The sequence below is a fragment of the Callithrix jacchus genome, chromosome 6 (genome assembly GCF_049354715.1).
Source record: "Callithrix jacchus isolate 240 chromosome 6, calJac240_pri, whole genome shotgun sequence".
Classification (NCBI taxonomy): domain Eukaryota; kingdom Metazoa; phylum Chordata; class Mammalia; order Primates; family Cebidae; genus Callithrix; species Callithrix jacchus.
In genome coordinates, this window is record NC_133507.1 from 127,830,876 (window position 1) to 127,850,917 (window position 20,042).

At 40.6% G+C, this 20,042-nt stretch overlaps 1 long non-coding RNA gene across 1 annotated transcript in view; it reads left to right on the top strand.

The window, feature by feature from the left end:
- LOC128932419 (uncharacterized) overlaps window positions 1–19,536 on the top strand; it is a 38,963-nt gene extending 19,427 nt beyond the window's left edge. The window contains exons 5-6 of the long non-coding RNA XR_008482267.2: window positions 16,761–17,191; window positions 19,213–19,536. This is a non-coding gene — a long non-coding RNA (uncharacterized LOC128932419). The remainder of the gene's footprint in view (window positions 1–16,760; window positions 17,192–19,212) is intronic.
- The last annotated feature ends 506 nt before the right edge of the window (window positions 19,537–20,042 follow it).

Consider the following 20,042-nt stretch of genomic DNA (forward strand, 5'->3'; position numbering starts at 1 on the left):
CCCATCACTCTGGGCTAGGAGCACCATACCTCCAAAGCAAGACCTGGTGGATTTGTGTGCTAAAGTTCTCCCTGGGGGCTGAGTGGAGGCAACTGCAAAACTTATCCATAGGGAGAGGTGACCACAGAGCAAGTAAACAACCCGAGCAAAAACGTCAACATAAACACTCCACCCAAAAGGAGTCTACCAACCCAAATATAAATAGTTTCCATTAGGAAAACTATCACTACCAAAGACAGTAACAAAATTATCAATCAGGAGAAGAATCCACTCCTAATGAAATACAAAACAAAATAAAATTATCAAGTGATTTAAAAATTATGTTTCAGGTGTTTAAAGGGACAAAGAAGAACAAAGAGTGATTATTTGGACCTAGCAACGAAAGTTATATGTCAATGAATAATATTTTAAAAATTACTGGGGAAATTGAAAAAACTCAAATCTCTCAAGCCCTTTTTGTATGAGTAGTTTTGACTGGCTACTTCTCATTCATTCAATCAATCAATTTTACTTGAGATGTGTAATGTGCCAAGCGCTGTTCTAGGTGTTTGAGATGCATCAGTGAAAGACACAAAGAATCTCATGGCTCTCGAGTTTACATTCTAGCAAGGGCATGCAGTGAGCAAAAATAAATAATTAAATCATCTAGCTTTTCTAAAAGTGATAGTGCTGCGGGGGAAAAAGAAAAGAAACAGGGCAGGAGAAGTGGGGAGCTCTGGAGTGGGCAGGTTGCAAATAAAGGTTTTATTTTGTTCATTTAAACAGGTTCTGCAACACTCACTAGAGCCTGTCAGGAGGGTGGGGAGGCAGAGTATCAGGAAAAAGAGCTAATGCATGCTGGGCTTAATACCTAGGTGATAGGTTGATAGGTGCAGCAAATCATCATGGCACATGTTTACCTATGTAATAAATCTGCACATCCTACACATGTACCCCTGAACTTAAAATAAAACTGAAAAACCCAGCTTCTAACGAACTTATATCTGATAAATGTTAAGCCTGATTTAAGTTACTATATATATATTAAAGCAAAACATTTCATTTACAAATGAATTTCATATTTTCATTCATCATGTAGGCTGCATTTAGCCTGAATTAGTGCAATTTTCATGTTTTTCTGCTTTTCAGTTGAGAGGAAGTTCATTGAAATCATTTTTGCTTTTAGTAGAATAAGTGTGTGGCTCACTAACGTACACTTGTGTTTTTCTTAGCTCTGTAGATTCATAGCAAGGCGGGATTTGTCAGGCAAGCTACAGTGCTTGGAGCTGAAGGGAACCAATCACCACAGGACAGTGTCCTGAGAAATGGCAATCAAAGCTGGAAGTCCACCCAAGCTAGTAACCTAAGGAGACATGGTGGTGAGGGAAAGTCCATATGGAAGCCCCAAGATGGGCAGAAAACATCGAGAGATTTGGAAATGGAGAGTGTGTCAACGAAGAGTTGAACTCTTCACTGTGACACAGCCCCCAGCAGATCCTGAGAACATGTGCCCAAGGTGGTCAGGCTACAGCTTGGTTTTATACATTTTAAGGTGATATAAGACATCAATCAACATATGTAAGATGTACATTGGTTCAGTCCCAATAGGCAGGACAACTCAAAGCGGGGGCTTCCAGGTCATAGGTATATTCAAAGATTTTCTGACTGACAATTGGTTGGAAGAGTTAAGTTATTATCTGAAGACGTAGAATCAATGGACGGCAGTGTCTGGGTTAAGATAAAGGGTTGTAGAGACCAGGGTTTCCATTATACAGACAGCATCAATAGAAGGGAATAGATTGTAAATGTTTAAGAGTCTGTTCTATCAGTCTTAAGGTCTCTGTGTTGATGTTAATGCTGGTCAGCTATGCCTGAATTCCAAAAGGGAGGTAAGTATAATGAGGCATGTCTGACCCCACTTCCCATTATGGCCTGAACTAGTTTTTTATGTTAACTTTGAAATGATGTTGGCTGAGAGGAGGGGTCCATTTCGATGGTTTAGGGGCTTAAAATTTTATTTTATGTTTACAGAAGCCAGAAAGAGAGAGAGAAATAGAGCCCGCTGTGGCTTCTATTTACAGAGTCCTGTGGCCTGGGATTTTGGTAGAGAAAAAGCGAGCTTTGCCCTGGCCTGGACATGTATATTTCCTTCTTGTTTAAAAAATAATACATAATAGTCTTTCTAATGCAACTTGAAAGCAAAAAATTTTTAAAATGTCTACAAAATGATTTTTTTTTTAAACAGAGTTTTGCTCTTGTTGCCCAGGCTGGAGTGCAATGGCGTGATCTTGGATCACTGCAACCTCCACCTCCCAGGTTCAAGTGCTTTTCTCAGCCTCCCAAGTAGCTGGGATTACAGACATGTGCCACCACATCCAGCTAATTTTGGGTTTTTAGTAGAGATGGGATGTCTCCATGTTGGTCAGGCTGGTCTCAAACTCCTAACGTCAGGTGATCCGTTCCAAAGTGCTGGAATTACAGGTGTGAGCCACCGTGTCTGGCCTACAAAATGATTGTTCTAAGTGTGGTCAGAAAAGATGAATTCTTCAAGGAAGGTGAATGCTTCAGTTCTCTCGAGGCTGCTGCTTCTCCTGCTAGATCTTGATCAGTAATACTACCTGATGGGCAAAGTTGAGGCCAGCGGAACCTACACATATTTCTAGACATGATTTGAGGCGCAGGCGCTTAAATGGCATCTCCGTCCCCAAATTGCACCTCTATCACTTTCCATCTTGCCTGAAATTCCAATTCATGTAGATTAAGGTATTTTCTTTAGAAAATCCACATTAAAATGCAATTATGTCACATAAGAATTTATCTACAAATAATTTGGTAAACAACAGAATCTAGAGATCAAGACATTGAACAAGAATGGAGAAAGAGTGGAAAAAAGAGACAAAGTAAAACCAGAGAGAGCAGCCCAGAAGTTGTTCTTTCCTAGGGAATTGTGATGAAGGCTTTCCAAAGCCCGGGAGGATGTAGAAAATTATCCGAAGGGGGCATCAGGCAAATCTTACTAATACTTTATTTTGTTTCTGTACTGAATCTTTATAGATAATATTTTTAAAATTTGGCATCTATTTATAAACATTATTTTATTTTGTTATTTCTATGTTTTAAAAATATCTACCATGGAAATAAAGATAAAGTAGACCTTAGAGATCCAGGAAGGACTACTGTATACAACTTTACAACCTGCAAGAGAAGGTGCCAAGATCTTTGTTAGCATAACTTTAATTCCAGCTGGTCATAGGATGTTGCACGGCTTGGAATTATTTCTGGGGCAGATTCTGCATTCGAGTAAAAGGAAACTTGCAGATCAGATAATCACTAGGGGATATGGCTGTTGGGAGGTTGGGAGCCATCAGGGAATGGGGACGATCAGTTTTTTTCTGAGATTTTAGGCTGAAGTGGCCAGTAGCCAGTTTGGAAGACCTTAGCCTGAGGTAGAACCATGAGCCAGCAAAACATATGACTAGGAGACCAGTCAGGAATCAAATGATGGCCATTTCCTAAGGAATGATAGATGCCTTAGTGCACTTTAGATAACGCATTCTTTGGAGTTTACAAAATAGAGAAATGCGAACTTAAGAAATTGTTTAAGTAAATATCCATAAATACTTTAAAATCATTAACTTTTTTTCTTTTTTTAAGATAAGATCTCCCTCTGTTGCCCAGGTTGTAGTGCAGTGGTGCAATCATGGCTCACTGCAACCTCTGCTTTTCAGGCTCAAGAGATCCTCCTGCCTCAGCCTTCTGAGTAGCTGAGACTATGGATGTGTGCCACCACGCCTGGCTAAGTTTTGTACTTTTTGTGGAGAGGGAGTCTCCTATGTTGCTCAGGCTGGTCTGGAACTCTTGGGCTCAAGCAATCGACCCACCTTGGCCTTCCAAAGTGCTGGGATTACAGACACAAGCCATAATGCCTGGCCACATATTTTTTCTCCTTTTTTTTTTTGAGACGGAGTTTGCCCACTCTTGTTGCCCAGGATGGAGTGCAATGGCACGTCTTGGCTCACTGCAACCTCCACCTCCCAGGTTAAGCAATTCTCCTGCCTCAGCCTCCCAAGTAGCTGGGATTGCAGGCATGCACCACCATGCCTGGCTAATTTTGTATTTTGAATAGAGACAGTGTTTTACCATGTTGGTTAGGCTGATCTCAAACTCCTGACCTTAGGTGATCCATCTGCCTCAGCCTCCCAAAGTGATGGGATTGCAGGCATGAACCACCATGCCTGGCCTCACATTTTTTTTAAAAGTAAAAATTACCACTCTTTTTTACTTTTAAATGGCATGTTTCCTTGACTTGGTCTGCTTGTTGTCCATTACCCTGATTAAAGGTAGCTATGCAGGTAGAATTGGGAACTGAGCACCCAGAGTTGGTAGCTTATGGATACCTCTGCATTTATCCTCTTCCTTTTGTCTTTGTTGGGAGGAAAAGACTTTTCCTCTACTTTCTTATGTTCAATAACAGGGGGCCTGAAAATTAAACTGACAAAAGATAGACTAACAAGAAGAAAAGGCTTATTATTCAAATAATAAAGAAGTAGCTAGCTTCATAAATAACTGAAGTTTATACACCAACCCCAGTAGGAAAAAGGGAAGTGGTAGAAAAGACTTCCATGGGAAGAACAAATAGATTTCTTTAGAAAAGAAAAATGGGTTTTAGGAGAACAAGTAGGAGATAAGAAAGTTTATGATCATGTTTGTTCATGCAGGAACTCTCCGTCTTTTTGTTTTCTTCATGATTTTGAAACTCCTCCAGAGAGTAGATGTACTCTGTTTTCTTCTTGGGAGTAGACTTGCTCTAAAGAAGCAGTATATGGAAGTCTCTTTTCCCACAGTTTCTGCTTTTAGTCATATGAGGGAAGCTCCTAGAAAGCTTCTTTCCACATCTGTTAAATCTCAAATATCTTCAGCTTAAAAGAATTTTCATACTAACTGTGGGGTTCTAAGTGGGTCCCCACATCCCTTTTACATCTTGGACTAATCCCTAGAGACATTGACATTCCTTCATGTCTTAAAAATTTTTAAATGTCTTTATGTCACAGAACTTTCAGTTTTAATCATAGAAAACCTAACTAAAATAGATTTTAAGTATGAGGAAGAATTTATTGATTCACCTACCTGGAAAGTTCAAGAGTAGATGTTACCAAGCTTTCCTTCTTCAGCTAGCAGCTTTGCTTTCTTCAATATCAGCTTTTTTCTCAGGCAACTCCCCTTACAGTGGGAAGATGGGAAGAAGGTCCCTCTCCCAGTTGCTTTAGTAAATGTATAGAATTAGCTTAAGTGTGCTTAAGTGAATAATAGACCCATCAATGGATCAATTACTGTGGCCAGTGGGATTCCAACTAGCCAAGCCCAGGTTATATGCCCACCCCTGGACCACACTGTTGGCTCAACCCTTTTGAACCTCACATATTGAAAGTAGGTGGAAAATGGTTCCAGAAAAAAGTTCACTTACCACAGGAAGGTAAAATGGATTTTAGTGGCCAACACCAACAGATGCTCTCTTTTCTTGTTTTGAGACGGAATCTCGCTCTGTCACCAGGCTGGAGTGCAGTGGTGCAATTTTGGATCACTGCAACGTCTGCCTCTCAGATTTAAGTGATTCTCCTGCCTCAGCCTCCCGAGTAGCTAGGACTACAGGCATGTGCCACCATGCCCAGCTAATTTTTGCATTTTTAGTAGAAATGGGGTTTCACCATGTTGGCCAGGATGGTCTTGATCACTCTTTTTTTTTAAAAATTTTTATTGCATTTTAGGTTTTGGGGTACATGTGCAGAACATGCAAGACAGTTGCATAGGTAGTGTGTTTTGCTTCCTTTCTCCCCTTCACCCACATTTGGCATTTCTCCCCAGGCTATCCCTCCCCATCTCCCCCTCCCGCTGGGCCTCCCCTTTTCCCCCCAATAGACCCCAGTGTTTAGTACTCCCCTCCCTGTGTCCATGTGTTCTCATTTTTCATCACCTGCCTATGAGTGAGAACATGCGGTATTTCATTTTCTGTTCTTGTGTCAGTTTGCTGAGAATGATGTTCTCCAGATTCATCCATGTCCCTACAAACGACACCAACTCATCATTTCTGATTGCTGCATAATATTCCATGGTGTATATGTGCCACATTTTCCCAATCCATTCTATCATCAGTGGGCATTTGGGTTGGTTCCAGGTCTTTGCTATTGTAAACAGTGCTGCAATGAACATTCGTGTGCATGTGTCCTTATAGTAGAACGATTTATAGTCCTTTGGATATATACTCAGTAATGGGATTGCTGGGTCAAATGGAGTTTCTATTTCTAAGGCCTTGAGGAATCGCCACACTGTCTTCCACAATGGTTGAACTAATTTACACTCCCACCAACAGTGTAAAAGTGTTCCTATTTCTCCACATCCTCTCCATCATCTGTTGTCTCCAGATTTTTTAATGATCGCCAATCTAACTGGCATGAGATGGTATCTCAATGTGGTTTTGATTTGCATTTCTCTGATGACCAGTGATGATGAGCATTTTTCATATGATGTTGGCCTCATATATGTCTTCTTTCGTAAAGTGTCTGTTCATATCCTTTGCCCAGTTTTGAATGGGCTTGTTTTTTTCCTGTAAATCTGTTTGAGTTCTTTGTAAATTCTGGATATCAGCCCTTTGTCAGATGGGTAAACTGCAAAAATTTTTTCCCATTCTGTTGGTTGCCGATTCACTCTAGTGACTGTTTCTTTTGCCGTGCAGAAGCTGTGGAATTTGATTAGGTCCCATTTGTTTATTTTGGCTTTTGTTGCCAATGCTTTTGGTGTTTTGTTCATGAAGTCCTTGCCTACTCCTATGCCCTGGATGGTTTTGCCTAGATTTCCTTCTAGGGTTTTTATGGTGCCAGGTCTTATGTTTAAGTCTTTAATCCATCTGGAGTTAATTTTAGTGTAAGGTGTAAGGAAGGAGTCCAGTTTCTGCTTTCTGCACATGGCTAGCCAGTTTTCCCAACACCATTTGTTAAACAGGGAATCCTTTCCCCATTGCTTGTTTTTGTCAGGTTTATCAAAGATCGTATGGTTGTAGATATGTTGCGTTGCCTCCAATGCCTCTGTTTTGTTCCATTGGTCTATGTCTCTGTTTTGGTACCAGTACCATGCTGTTTTGATTACCGTAGCCTTGTAGTATAGTTTGAAATCTGGTAGTGTGATGCCCCCTGCTGTGTTCTTTTTGCTTAGAATTGACTTGGCTATTTGGGCTCTCTTTTGGTTCCATATGAAGTTCATGGTGGTTTTTTCCAGTTCTGTGAAGAAAGTCAATGGTAGCTTGATGGGGATAGCGTTGATTCTGTAAATTACTTTGGGCAGTATAGCCATTTTCACAATATTAATTCTTCCTAACCATGAACATGGAATGTTTCTTTATCTGTTTGTGTTCTCTCTTATTTCATTGAGCAGTGTTTTGTAGTTTTCCTTGAAGAGGTCCCTTACGTTCCTTGTGAGTTGTATTCCTAGGTATTTTATTCTTTTTGTAGCAATTGTGAATGGCAGTTCATTCTTGATTTGGCTTTCTTTAATTCTGTTATTGGTGTAGAGGAATGCTTGTGATTTTTGCACATTGATTTTATATCCTGAGACTTTGCTGAAGTTGCTTATCAGTTTCAGGAGTTTTTGGGCTGAGGCGATGGGGTCTTCTAGGTATACTATCATGTCGTCTGCAAATAGAGACAATTTGGCTTCCACCTTTCCTATTTGAATACCCTTTATTTCTTTTTCTTGCCTGATTGCTCTGGCTAGAACTTTCAGTACTATATTGAATAGGAGTGGTGAAAGAGGGCATCCTTGTCCAGTTTCGGATTTCAAAGGGAATGCTTCCAGTTTTTGCCCATTCAGTATGATATTGGCTGTTGGTTTGTCATAAATAGATTTTATTACTTTGAGATACGTTCCATCGATACCGCGTTTATTGAGGGTTTTTAGCATAAAGGGCTGTTGAATTTTGCCGAATGCCTTCTCTGCGTCAATTGAGATAATCATGTCGTTTTTGTTTTTGGTTCTGTTTTTGTGGTGAATTACGTTTATAGACTTGCGTATGTTGAACCAGCCTTGCATCCCCGGGATGAATCCTACTTGATCATGCTGAATAAGTTTTTTGATTTGCTGTTGCAATCGGCTTGCCAATATTTTATTGAAGATTTTTGCATCTATGTTCATCATGGATATTGGCCTGAAGTTTTCTTTTCTTGTTGCGTCTCTGCCGGGTTTTGGTATCAGGATGATATTGGTCTCATCAAATGATTTGGGAAGGATTCCCTCTTTTTGGATTATTTGGAATAGTTTCAGAAGGAATGGTACCAGGTCCTCTTTGTGTGTCTGGTAGAATTCAGCTGTGAACCCATCTGGACCTGGGCTTTTTTTGTGTGGTAGGCTCTTAATTGCTGCCTCGACTTCTGACCTTGTTATTGGTCTATTCATAGTTTCAGCTTCCTCCTGGTTTAGGCTTGGGAGGACACAGGAGTCCAGGAATTTATCCATTTCTTCCAGGTTTACTAGTTTATGTGTATAGAGTTGTTTGTAATATTCTCTGATGATGGTTTGAATTTCTGTGGAATCTGTGGTGATTTCCCATTTATCATTTTTTATTGCATCTATTTCGTTGTTCTCCCTTTTATTTTTAATCAATCTGGCTAGTGGTCTGTCTATTTTGTTGATCTTTTCAAAAAACAGCTCTTGGATTTATTGATTTTTTGAAGGGTTTTTCGTGTCTCAATCTCCTTCAGCTCAGCTCTGATCTTAGTAATTTCTTGTCTTCTGCTGGGTTTTGAGTTTTTTTGATCTTGCTCCTCTAGCTCTTTCAATTTTGATGATAGGGTGTCAATTTTGGATCTCTCCATTCTCCTCATATGGGCACTTATTGCTATATACTTTCCTCTAGAGACTGCTTTAAATGTGTCCCAGAGATTCTGGCATGTTGTGTCTTCATTCTCGTTGATTTCAAAGAACTTCTTTATTTCTTCCTTCATTTCATTGTTTATCCAGTCAACATTCAAGAGCAAGTTGTTCAGTTTCCATGAAGCTGTGCGGTTCTGGGTTGGTTTCTGAATTCTGAGTTCTAACTTGATTGTACTATGGTCTGAGAGACTGTTTGTTATGATTTCAGTTGTTTTGCATTTGCTGAGGAGTGCTTTACTTCCAATTGTGGTCAGTTTTAGAGTAGGTGTGATGTGGTGCTGAGAAGAATGTGTATTCTGTGGATTTGGGGTGGAGAGTTCTGTAAATATCTATCAGGTTTGCTTGCTCCAGGTCTGAGTTCAAGCCCTGGATATCCTTGTTGATTTTCTGTCTGGTTGATCTGTCTAATATTGACAGTGGAGTGTTAAAATCTCCCACTATTATTGTGTGGGAGTCTAAGTTCCTTTGTAAGTCATTAAGAACTTGCCTTATGTATCTGGGTGCTCCTGTATTGGGTCCATATATGTTTAGGATCGTTAGCTCTTCTTGTTGTATCGATCCTTTTACCATTATGTAATGGCCTTCTTTGTCTCTTTTGATCTTTGTTGCTTTAAAGTCTATTTTATCAGAGACGAGAATTGCAACTCCTGCTTTTTTTTGCTCTCCATTTGCTTGGTAAATCTTCCTCCATCCTTTTTTTTTTGAGCCTTTGTGTATCCTAGCATGTGAGATGGGTTTCCTGGATACAGCACACTGATGGGTTTGGATTTTTATCCAATTTTCCAGTCTGTGTCTTTTGATTGGTGCATTTAATCCATTTATGTTTAGGGTTAATATTGTTATTTGTGAATGATACTGCCATTTTGATGCTAGCTGGCTGTTTTGCCCGTTAGTTGTTGTAGATTCTTCATTATGTTGATGCTCTTTAGCATTTAGTGTGATTTTGGAATGGCTGGTACTGGTTGTTCCTTTCTATGTGTAGTGCTTCTTTCAGGAGCTCTTGTAAAGCAGGCCTGGTGGTGACAAAATCTCTGAGTACTTGCTTGTTCACAAAGGATTTTATTTTTCCTTCACTTCTGAAGCTCAGTTTGGCTGGATATGAAATTCTGGGTTGAAAGTTCTTTTCTTTAAGGATGTTGAATATTGGCCCCCACTCTCTTCTGGCTTGTAGGGTTTCTGCTGAGAGATCTGCTGTGAGTCTGATGGGCTTCCCTTTGTGGGTGACCTGATCTTTCTTTCTGGCTGCCCTTAGTATTTTCTCCTTTATTTCAACCTTGTTGAATCTGATGATTATGTGCCTTGGGGTTGCTCTTCTTGCGGAATATCTTTGTGGTGTTCTCTGTATTTCCTGCATTTGAGTGTTGGCCTGTCTTGCTAGGTGGGGGAAATTTTCCTGGATTATATCCTGAAGAGTATTTTCCAGCTTGGATTCATTCTCTTCGTCACATTCTGGTACACCTATCAAACGTAGGTTAGGTCTCTTTACATAGTCCCACATTTCTTGGAGACTTTGTTCATTCCTTTTTGCACTTTTTTCTCTGATCTTGGTTTCTTGTTTTATTTCATTGAATTGATCTTCGACTTCTGATATTCTTTCTTCTGCTTGGTCAATTCGGCTGTTGAAACTTGTGCATGCTTCGCGAAGTTCTCGTATTGTGTTTTTCAGCGCTTTTAATTCATTCATATTCCTCTCTAAGGTATCCATTCTTGTTATCATTTCCTCAAATCTTTTTTCAAGGTTCTTAGTTTCTTTGCATTGAGTTAGAACATGTTCTTTTAGCTCACAAAAGTTTCTCATTATCCACCTTCTGAAGTCTAATTCCGTCATTTCGTCACAGTCATTCTCCGTCCAGCTTTGTTCCCTTGCTGGTGAGGAGTTTTGGTCCTTTGTAAGAGGCGATGTGTTCTGGTTTAGGGTGTTTTCCTCCTTTTTGTGCTGGTTTCTTCCCATCTTTGTGGATTTATCCACCTGTTGTCTGTGTAGTTGCTGACTTTTCAATTGGGTCTCTGAGTGGACACCCAGATTGTTGATGATGAAGTATTTCTGTTACTTGGTTTTTCTTCTACCTGTCTAGCCCTTCCACTGTAGGACTGCTGAGGTCCACTCCAGGCCCTGCTTGTCTGGGGTGCACCTATAGCAGCTGCAGAACAGTGAGGGATGCTACCAGTTTCTTTTTCTGCTTTGTCCCAGAATGATGCCTGCCAAATGTCAGTCTTCTGGATATAGAGGGGTCAGGGAGCTGCTTGAGGAGACAGTCTGTACTTTATAGGAGCTCAAGTGCTGAGCTGTGATCTCTGTTGTTCATTCAGGGCTGTTAGGCTGCTACGTTTAATTCTGCTGCAACAGAACTCATAAAAAAACCCTTTTTTTCTCAGATGCTCTGTCTCGGAGGGGGTTGGGGCTTTCTTTGTGAGTGTCCATTGTGCTGTCCTGCCCAGCTAGGAGGCAGTCTAGTTACTATTTGCCTGCTGAGGCTCCGCCCTGCTGGTGTGAGGTTCGCCCTGTTGCTGCAGGCTCTGCCCTTCTGCTGCGGTCTCCGCCCTGCTGCCACGGGCTACGCCCTGCGGCGGCGTCTCTCTGTTGTAGTGGGTTGCCTCGGCAACGGCAGGCTGCATCAGCAATGGGCGTGTACCTCAGTAGGGGCGGATTGCCTCAGTAATGGCGGACGCCCCTCCCCCACGGAGCTGCACCGTACTGGGTTCAGCTGTGCCCTAAGAGAACCTCTCCACCGGGGGCATTTGGAATCTTTGTTTTGTTTGTCCCACTGTGCTACCCCAAACGGTGTTTTCCTGGAATCTCCTGGGCTGGCTCACTGTCCAAGTCCCATTCAGTCTCAAGTTCAGCCCTCTCAAGTCTCAGATTGCCGGTTCAACAGGGCACCAGGACCAGTGCGCTTTGTGCGGAGCTCTGTGTAGCGCCACTGTGCTACAGCGCCGGCCGCTGGCCACACCGGCTGCCGGCTGCACCAGCCAAAACCTCTGCCTGGCGTCTCGCGTCTCTTTTATAGCTGGGAATTTCCCCGTTCTGTGGGCAACAAAGATCCATGTGGAAATGTGGCCCTGACTCACCCTCTCCGTGCATTCACCGAGAGCTTCCGGTCTTGATCTCTTGACCTTGTGATCCTCCTGCCTTGGCCTCCCAAAGTGCTGGGATTACAGGCATGCACTACCATGCCTGACCCAACAGATGCTCTTTATAGTTGGTTTTTTTTTTTTAATGTTTGGTGTATAGTTAAACAGTGTCCTTAGGATTTATGATGAAGTTAGTATTTATTGGATGTTGGAGATGCAATATGATTCAGCATGTGTGAGGATATAGACCTATCTGGGAGTTTCTCCATAGCTAATGGGTAGGTACAAGAGCCTCCCAAATAAAACAGTGCATAAGACTCCACAAGATGAAAAAAATCGAGTTGAAGGAAAATAAGTTCCAGGGACGACGGCATGATGACTGGGTGACTACAGTTAAAAATACTGTTATTTTATACTTGATATTTGTTTAGAGAGTAGATCTTAAGTGTTCTCACTACAAACAAAAAATCTATGTGAAGCAATGGACATGTTAATTAGCTTGATTGTGGTAGTCATTTCACAATGTAGACACATATCAAAACATCACATATACTGTAAATATATATATAAAATTTTTATTTGTCAGTTACATCTTAGTAAAACTAGGGGAAAAAAAGATGTGTTCCCTGAACATCTTACCTTCCTCCCCAAAAAAACCCAAACTGAATTGAAGGAAATTATATTTGCAGTCACTCCCAACAATAGTCTTCCTAATTATTAGTGGGTATGGTCTGAATGATGATTGTGTTATTGGAAAGGGGTCCGATCCAGACCCCAAGAGTTCCAGATCCAAGAGTTCTTGGATCTCACACAAGAAAGAATTCAGGACAAGTCCATAGAGTAAAGTGAAAGCAAATTTATTAGGAAAGCAAAGGAATAAAAGAATAGCTACTCCATGGAGCAGCCCCAAGGGCTGCTGGTTGCCCACTTTTATGTTTATTTCTTGATGACATGCTAAACAGGGTCCTAAATTGGACCTCTAACCCAACCTTATCCTTTACCCAGGTACCCCACCACTTACCCAAGTTAGCCTTTGGGTCGGTGGTTTCCTTGGTATTGTTGCTTTGTGTCGATACCCACCCATGGGGTCCAGCAACATTTTTCTGGTGACCGCAAAGTGACAATACTAAGGAAATCCCTGACTGAAAGGCTAATTGGGTGAGTGGTGGGGTCTGGTATCAATAGAAGGGAGAAACTGAACTGGGCAGGAATTGTCAAAAGTATTGTGCCATCGGCAGGGACATATTAGGTTGCTGCAAAAGTAATTGCAGTTTTTTCCCATTAAAAGTAATGGCAAAAACTGCAGCTACTTTTGTACCAATCTAATACTTCATATAATCCTTATCAAAGTTGAGTCCTGGAGCTTGGTATCATGAAATCAATCAAGTTTCCGAAGTATCCATGAGTCAAACTAGGCTCTGATTTCCTCATGTTATCCTAGCAAACTCAGGGTGTTTATTAAGGAAGGTGTCAGGAGAAGTAGCAGAATTAACAGGACCTTTCTGTGCTATGTAAACTGGTTCTCAGTATGTGTGTGTGTTGTCTTGACCTGTCACTTTCTTAAAGAGATGGTATTATTCCTCATAGCTTTCTGCACATGGAAGGTGATTGATGAGACAAATGCATTCCTATGCTAGTAAAAAGACTCCTTATTGTACTTCTCTCATGTCACTGATTGATGGTCTTTCTGGACATCCCCCGATTTGAGTTATAGTCAATGTTAATTGGGATGATTCATATTTTACTCTTAATATTTACTTTCTTTTCCACCTAACATACAGCAATTGTAGTTTGTCTTAAACACAACAGGGCACTCAAATAATAACAGCTAAATCCATTTAATGCATATTTGACTCCAGTCAGGTCTTCATAACTTTTTCATTTCTTTCCTTTTCTTTTCTTTTATTTATTTATTTTTTTGATGGAGTCTCACTCTGTCGCCCAAGCTGGAGTGCAGTGGCGCCATCTCGGCTCACCGCAACCTCCGCTTCCTGGGTTCAAGCGATTCTCCTGCCTCAGCCTGCCAAGTAGCTGGGATTATAGGCATGCACCATGATGCCTGGCTACCTTTTTTTGTGTGTATTTTTTAGTAGATATGGGGTTTCTCCATGTTGACCAGCTGGTCAACATGAATTCCTCACCTCAAGTGATCTGCCTGCTTGGCCTTCCAAAGTGTTGGGATTACAGGCGTGAGCCAACATGCCCAGCCACTTCTTCATTTATTTCTGATTGCCGTAATATTTCTAAGCCAATACTGATTGAGACCTACTCTGTACAAGGCATGGTCCTGGGAACTATAGATGAAAAGATGATTAAGAATATGGTGTTTGCTCACTGCGATAAGTCCTATAAAGGATGCACAAATGTAACCCAAATGTCTCCAACAAGTTTCTGGCTTTTGGATGAGATGACTTCAACTGTTTTTCCCTATATGTGTGTCAATTAATAGCATCTCTCAACTTACCTTCTCACCTTACCTCAATCTTTCTTCTCTCTGTGAATCTAGAAAAATGGGAGTACGTTTCTTATATAGTTTGTGTCAATAGCCTGTGCTTGCCATCCTTCTGTTTCAGCAGCTTCCATCATCGTACCTCGTTAATTATTAATAACTATCTATTGGTTTGTCCACATGGATGGTGCCTAAGCTCTCTCTTGCTATACTTGGGGTGTGTACCCAAGGGAACTAACCTGTTTCCCACCTTTGGTGTTCACTCCTTTCTTTGGCTTGTTGCTAACATTTCCCCCCGACTCTCTGGTAGGGATTGAGACAAGGGATGAGAGTGAGGTAGAAGCGAGAAAAGACCTTCTGGCAAAATTGCTTAGGCTCATAATAATAAGGTATTTTTTGTTTTTTGTTTTTGTTTTTTTTTTACTTTTTTTCCTGATAATCTTGCTTTTTAGCTTCACAGTATATAGGCAACCAGGTGGATCAATGAGGGTGGCTTAAGTTGAAGCTCATTTGAACTCAGAACAAATGTTTCCATCTATTCAGCACTTATCCTCAAGCCCGGATCGCTGTGGCGGACTCCTCTCTGGAGTCTGGCTTATGGTGGCCCTCTTCCCAAGCCCACTGGACATGCCTATATATTTCTGAATCTTGGTTGTACATAGGTTCAAACTCATTCCCATGTAGTCCTCAGGAGTCATGCAAATAAGTTTTGATCATCTTTGCTGTTAACAAGTATCTCTAAAACCTAGTGGCTTAAATAACCATCGTTTTATTATTTCTCATAGTTTCATGGGTTGATTGGGCTCAGCTGGGCAGGCCTGCTCATCTCATTTGGAATCTCTCGCGTGGTTAGTGTCAGCTGGTGACTGGGATTAGAGTCATCCGGACTTTACTGGGATCACTGTGCCTGTTTATTCCCTAAGGAGACTCAAGACCTCTTCTATTCTTATCGTCACTCCATGCGGTCTCTGTGGCAGGACTTCTTATGTGGCATCTTAGGGTTTCCCAAAGCAAGCATTCCAAGTCAGAGAAAACAAAATCTGTCAGTTCTTTTAACGGTTAGGCTAAGAAATAGTGTAGCATAACTTCTGCTGAAGTCTAGGGGTTAACTCAAGTCACAGGCCAGCCCAGATTCAATATTGGAGGCTTATGCAAGGCCATGAATACTGAGTGTCATGGTATAATGGGTGGTCATCCTTGGAGACTCTAGCACAGTCCACCTGCTATTTCTCAATGATGTATGTCCTTCCTCCATGCAAAATACATTTTTCTTCCTTCCAAGGCTATTGAAGTCTACTCATACTATGACATCGAATTTGGGCTTTAAATCCGGGTTCATGTCACCTCAATCATATGTAGGCAAGCTTAAGGTTTCTTGGGTTTGGCTACTGTCACCCTGACGACTGATCAAGTAAAAAGACAAAGAATCTGCTCCCCACCCAACACACATATACAATGGTTAGGCAGTGATGAAAAATGGAAAAAGACATCCCATTCATGAAAGGAAAAATAGGCTACATAGAGCAGTCACTGGTTCATAGCAATTCTCAAATTAAGTTGGGAAAATGTTGCAATTCTTTGATCAAAATTCAGTTCTACTCCCTAGCGTGGTCGTCTGTGGCTCTGGGTTCCACCACTTAGGCTTTTGTTTTCACTCTCTGAGTCATCTTTCCTTTTGCATAAGAAATGGCCTATATTTACAGCTGAGTAGCTTCCTTAGCTTTATTTCTATCAGTACAAACGTGGGGACCAGATACTTATTTTCATTTTAAACTATGTTTACATCTTTTAGTCCAAGCTAATGGTACCTTATGAGTACAGTTCTCTTAAACTGTGTGAGTGTCCTATAAACCTTACAGGGTTCACTTGATTACACAGAAGCCACATGCACAATTGTTTTTGAGACAGACCCTGTCTACCTTGGCCTGGGAATCAGGGTGCTGTGGGACAATATCTTAATATTCTCAGAAGCTCTATTGTCTGAGTGAGAGTGTCTATGAGACATACGATTTAAAGTTCTTAGAAGTCTTTCTGTGTAGATAAAAGGGTCTATGAGGACCCTTCCTAAGGGTTATCACTTCCTAAGATCTCAACAAATTAGCTATATCACTGATGCAAAATTAATCCTGGGATCACGTTTTGTTAGAAGTGTCCTGGATTTGATCTTTGCTCTGAAGTCATCTCTTCCAGGATCTTTTACTGCCTGTAGGAGCTAGAAAACAGAAAGTGTTATTTTTGAATCCAGAAAGTCCTAAATTCTGTATATTTTTTCCTAATTTTGGTTAAAAGTTGAAGAATTAGTTTTTTTAGCTCATTTTTCTCCTTCTGTATGTTAACACAGGCAGCCAAAAGAAGCCAGTTGGTGCTTTCGATACAGTCATACGTGTGGGGAATTGGTTTCAGAAACACTGCAGATACCAGAATTCGAGGATGCTCAAGTGCCTTATAGAAAATGGTATAGTATTTGCATATAACCTATGCACGTCCTTCTGTATACTTTAAAACATCTCTAGATTACATATAATACAAGATACAATGTAAATGCTATGTAAATGATTGTTGTACTGCACTTTAAAAATTTGTATTATTTTTGTTGCTGTACTATTATTATTTATTTGAATATTTTTTCCATCCATGGTTGGTTGAATCAATGGATGAGAAACCATGGAGGGAGAATCCACGGATATGGAGAAGCTGACTGCATTCTGACTGAAAATCTCCTAGCCAGAGCTATCTGTTTATGGCATGTTCTTTCTGTCTTCCATGCTGCAGGTGAGAGTTTTGCTAATTGGGCTGCATATAATTCAGGTCACGTTTTCTTCAGTTTCCAATAACAGTTTCCTTGCTGTCCTTCAAGACTTCACTATTCATCTCCTCAAGGAGCTTTTCAGCTTCTGCCTGCTGCTAAATTCCAAAGCCAATGCCATATGTTTTAGGTTTTTGTGATGGCAACACCCTACTTCTATGAACCAAATTCTGTTTTGGTAATTTATTGCTGTGTAACCAACTACCTTAAAACTTAGTGAGTGCTTAAAACAGTAACCAGTTTATTAACTCTCATTGTTCTGTGGTTGACACATCCATGAAGTTCTACAGGTTTAACTGAGTCTTTCTTGTGGCTACAGTCAGATGTTGGCTATGGTGGGGGTCACCTGGTGGCTGTGACTGGGCTCCCAGGACAACTAGGCCTCTCTCCTCCTCGATATGGCCTCTCTCTGTGGCCTTTTTAGTTATGTAGCTGTCTTTCTTTCTGTCTTTTCTTTTCTTTCTTGCTTTCTTATTTTGAGACAGAAACTTACTCTGTCACCCAGGCCCAGGCCGGAGTGCAATGGTATGATCTTGGCTCACTGCAACCTCCACCTCCCTGGTTCAAGCAATTCTTGTCCCTCAGCCTCCCAAGTAGCTGGGATTTCAGGCACATGCCACCACACCTGGCTGATTTTTGTATTTTTAGTAGAGACAGAGTTTCACCATGTTGGCCAGGCTGGTCTCGAACCCCTGATCTCAAATGAGCCTCCCACCTCAGCCTCCCAGAGTACTGGGGTTACAGCCGTGAGCCACTGTGCCTGCCCTAATTACATAGCTGTACTTCTTACACTGTAGCTCTGGGCTCCACAAATGGAATGTTCCAAGAGAGAGGAAGATGTAGCAGCCAGTCCTTTTAAAGGCTGATATTGGTGTCAGGCCACTTTGACCACATTTGACAGGAAATCTTGAGTCAGTGTAGGAGACAATCACATGAGGGCATGAATACCATGAGGCATGAAATTTGGTTTCCATCTTAGGAGACTAGTTACCACATAGTATATGTGGCTAGATATTTGCTATTTGAAGACAGCAGCAATGGAGAAGTATTCCTTAATTATGGACACATTCTATTAGAGGATCTGCTCCAGTTCAGCTAGAAACATACCTACATACATTCAGGTATGTTTATGGATGTGTGTGTGTGTGTGTGTGTGTGTGTGTGTAGACAGATGTTTAAAAATTTGAAAATACATGCAGTCATTGCCTAATAGCAGACAATTCACAAAACATACTTTGCTACGTGAGGTAATACGGAGGAAAATGGGAAAGACAAGAAACATTAGCCTGAAAGTGAAGGGATTCCTCATCTAAACCAAGTATTGCTACTGTATAGTAGTGTGACCTTGGACAAGTTCCAGCCTCTCTGGCTCTTAGTTTTCTTATCTTAAGAACCCTTTCCTGTTTGAAATTCTTGGACACTAATCACATGTTTTGCTCTTACTCATATTTCAAGACTGAGCCGAAATGTTACCCTGTTACTTTCTCTGTGATGTCTTCTTCTAAATCTAAATCTAATCATATCCTATGTAGAGTGATAGGAAGTTCTCAGATTGATGGCCACCAAGTCAGCAAAAACGTTTTCAATGTTTCACTACATCTAGAGAACAAGGGTATGTGAAATCAAACAGTAATTTGAATTATTTATCTGTGGGCTGAAAACATAGAATTTGTCATTTTTTAAGTTTCTGCTTTTCATCATGGATATAACATAGGTAAAGTTCTCTATGTGGATGGCTATTTCAACAGTTGTTTAAGTAGATGTAATTATGGTTGTAGGGTAGCCTAGTTAGGCTAAAACAAGCAACCCCAACATTTCAGTGGCTTAACATAATAAAAGTTAAGTTTTTGCTCATGTAATAGTTCAATATGAGCATTTGTGGACAAACAGTTCCTGGGCGGCTTTCCTGTGTTATTTCCTCACCATTTTTTGGTTTTGTTTTGTTTTGTTTTTAATGTCATTGAGGACTTCTCTAATCAATTGGCAGGTGAGGCAAGAGAGACAGGATTGCATATGGAGGTTCTTCTGGTCCAGGTCCAGAAGTGATGTCATCTCTTCTTCCTGAATTCCATTGGCCAGAACCCAGCCACGTGACTGACTGCTCATAGCTTCAAGGAAGGCTGGCAAATGTAGTTTACCCGTGTGTCCTGGAAAGACAGCAATTAGTTATTGGTGAGCAGCTAGCATCCTCTGCCACAATGTCCTTTCTTCTGTTCTTCATATTTTACTCCACAAGCCTTTGACATTTATTTATCTGTATACGCATTTAGAAAATATAGAAAGGTAAAGTGAAAAAACCAATAATTATCCATAATCCCATCACTCAGTGGCTATTTGGTTATTTTTGGAATAGTTACATTTACATGTATATATTTAGGATGTTTGAAATTATAATTTTATACCACTTTGTATTCCATTTTTAATCACCTGATAGTGCAAGAGAAGTACTTTCCTATGTCACCAAAACTCTCCATAAATGATGCCTAAAAAGTTTTATAAAATTCCATCACATAATAATTTACTGTGTGAGTAGAAAGAATAGAGAGAAAGGTTTCAAAAGGTTTAGTGTATCAACAAATTCCTGTGTTAATGGTAAAGCAGCTCAGTGTTATAGCCTCAGGGTGGGATAAGGGGAAGGAGGCTTCTTGATAAATACTTTGTCTGATATATTGCATGCTCCATTAGAAAAATAATCTTAGTTTAAAATTGATAATTTATTATCAGCTAAAATGCTACTTGAGATTAATTTCTTCTTTTCATTCTCAGCACATTAAAACACAAAGTGATTGGCAGATTATACTCCAAAAACAGAAGATA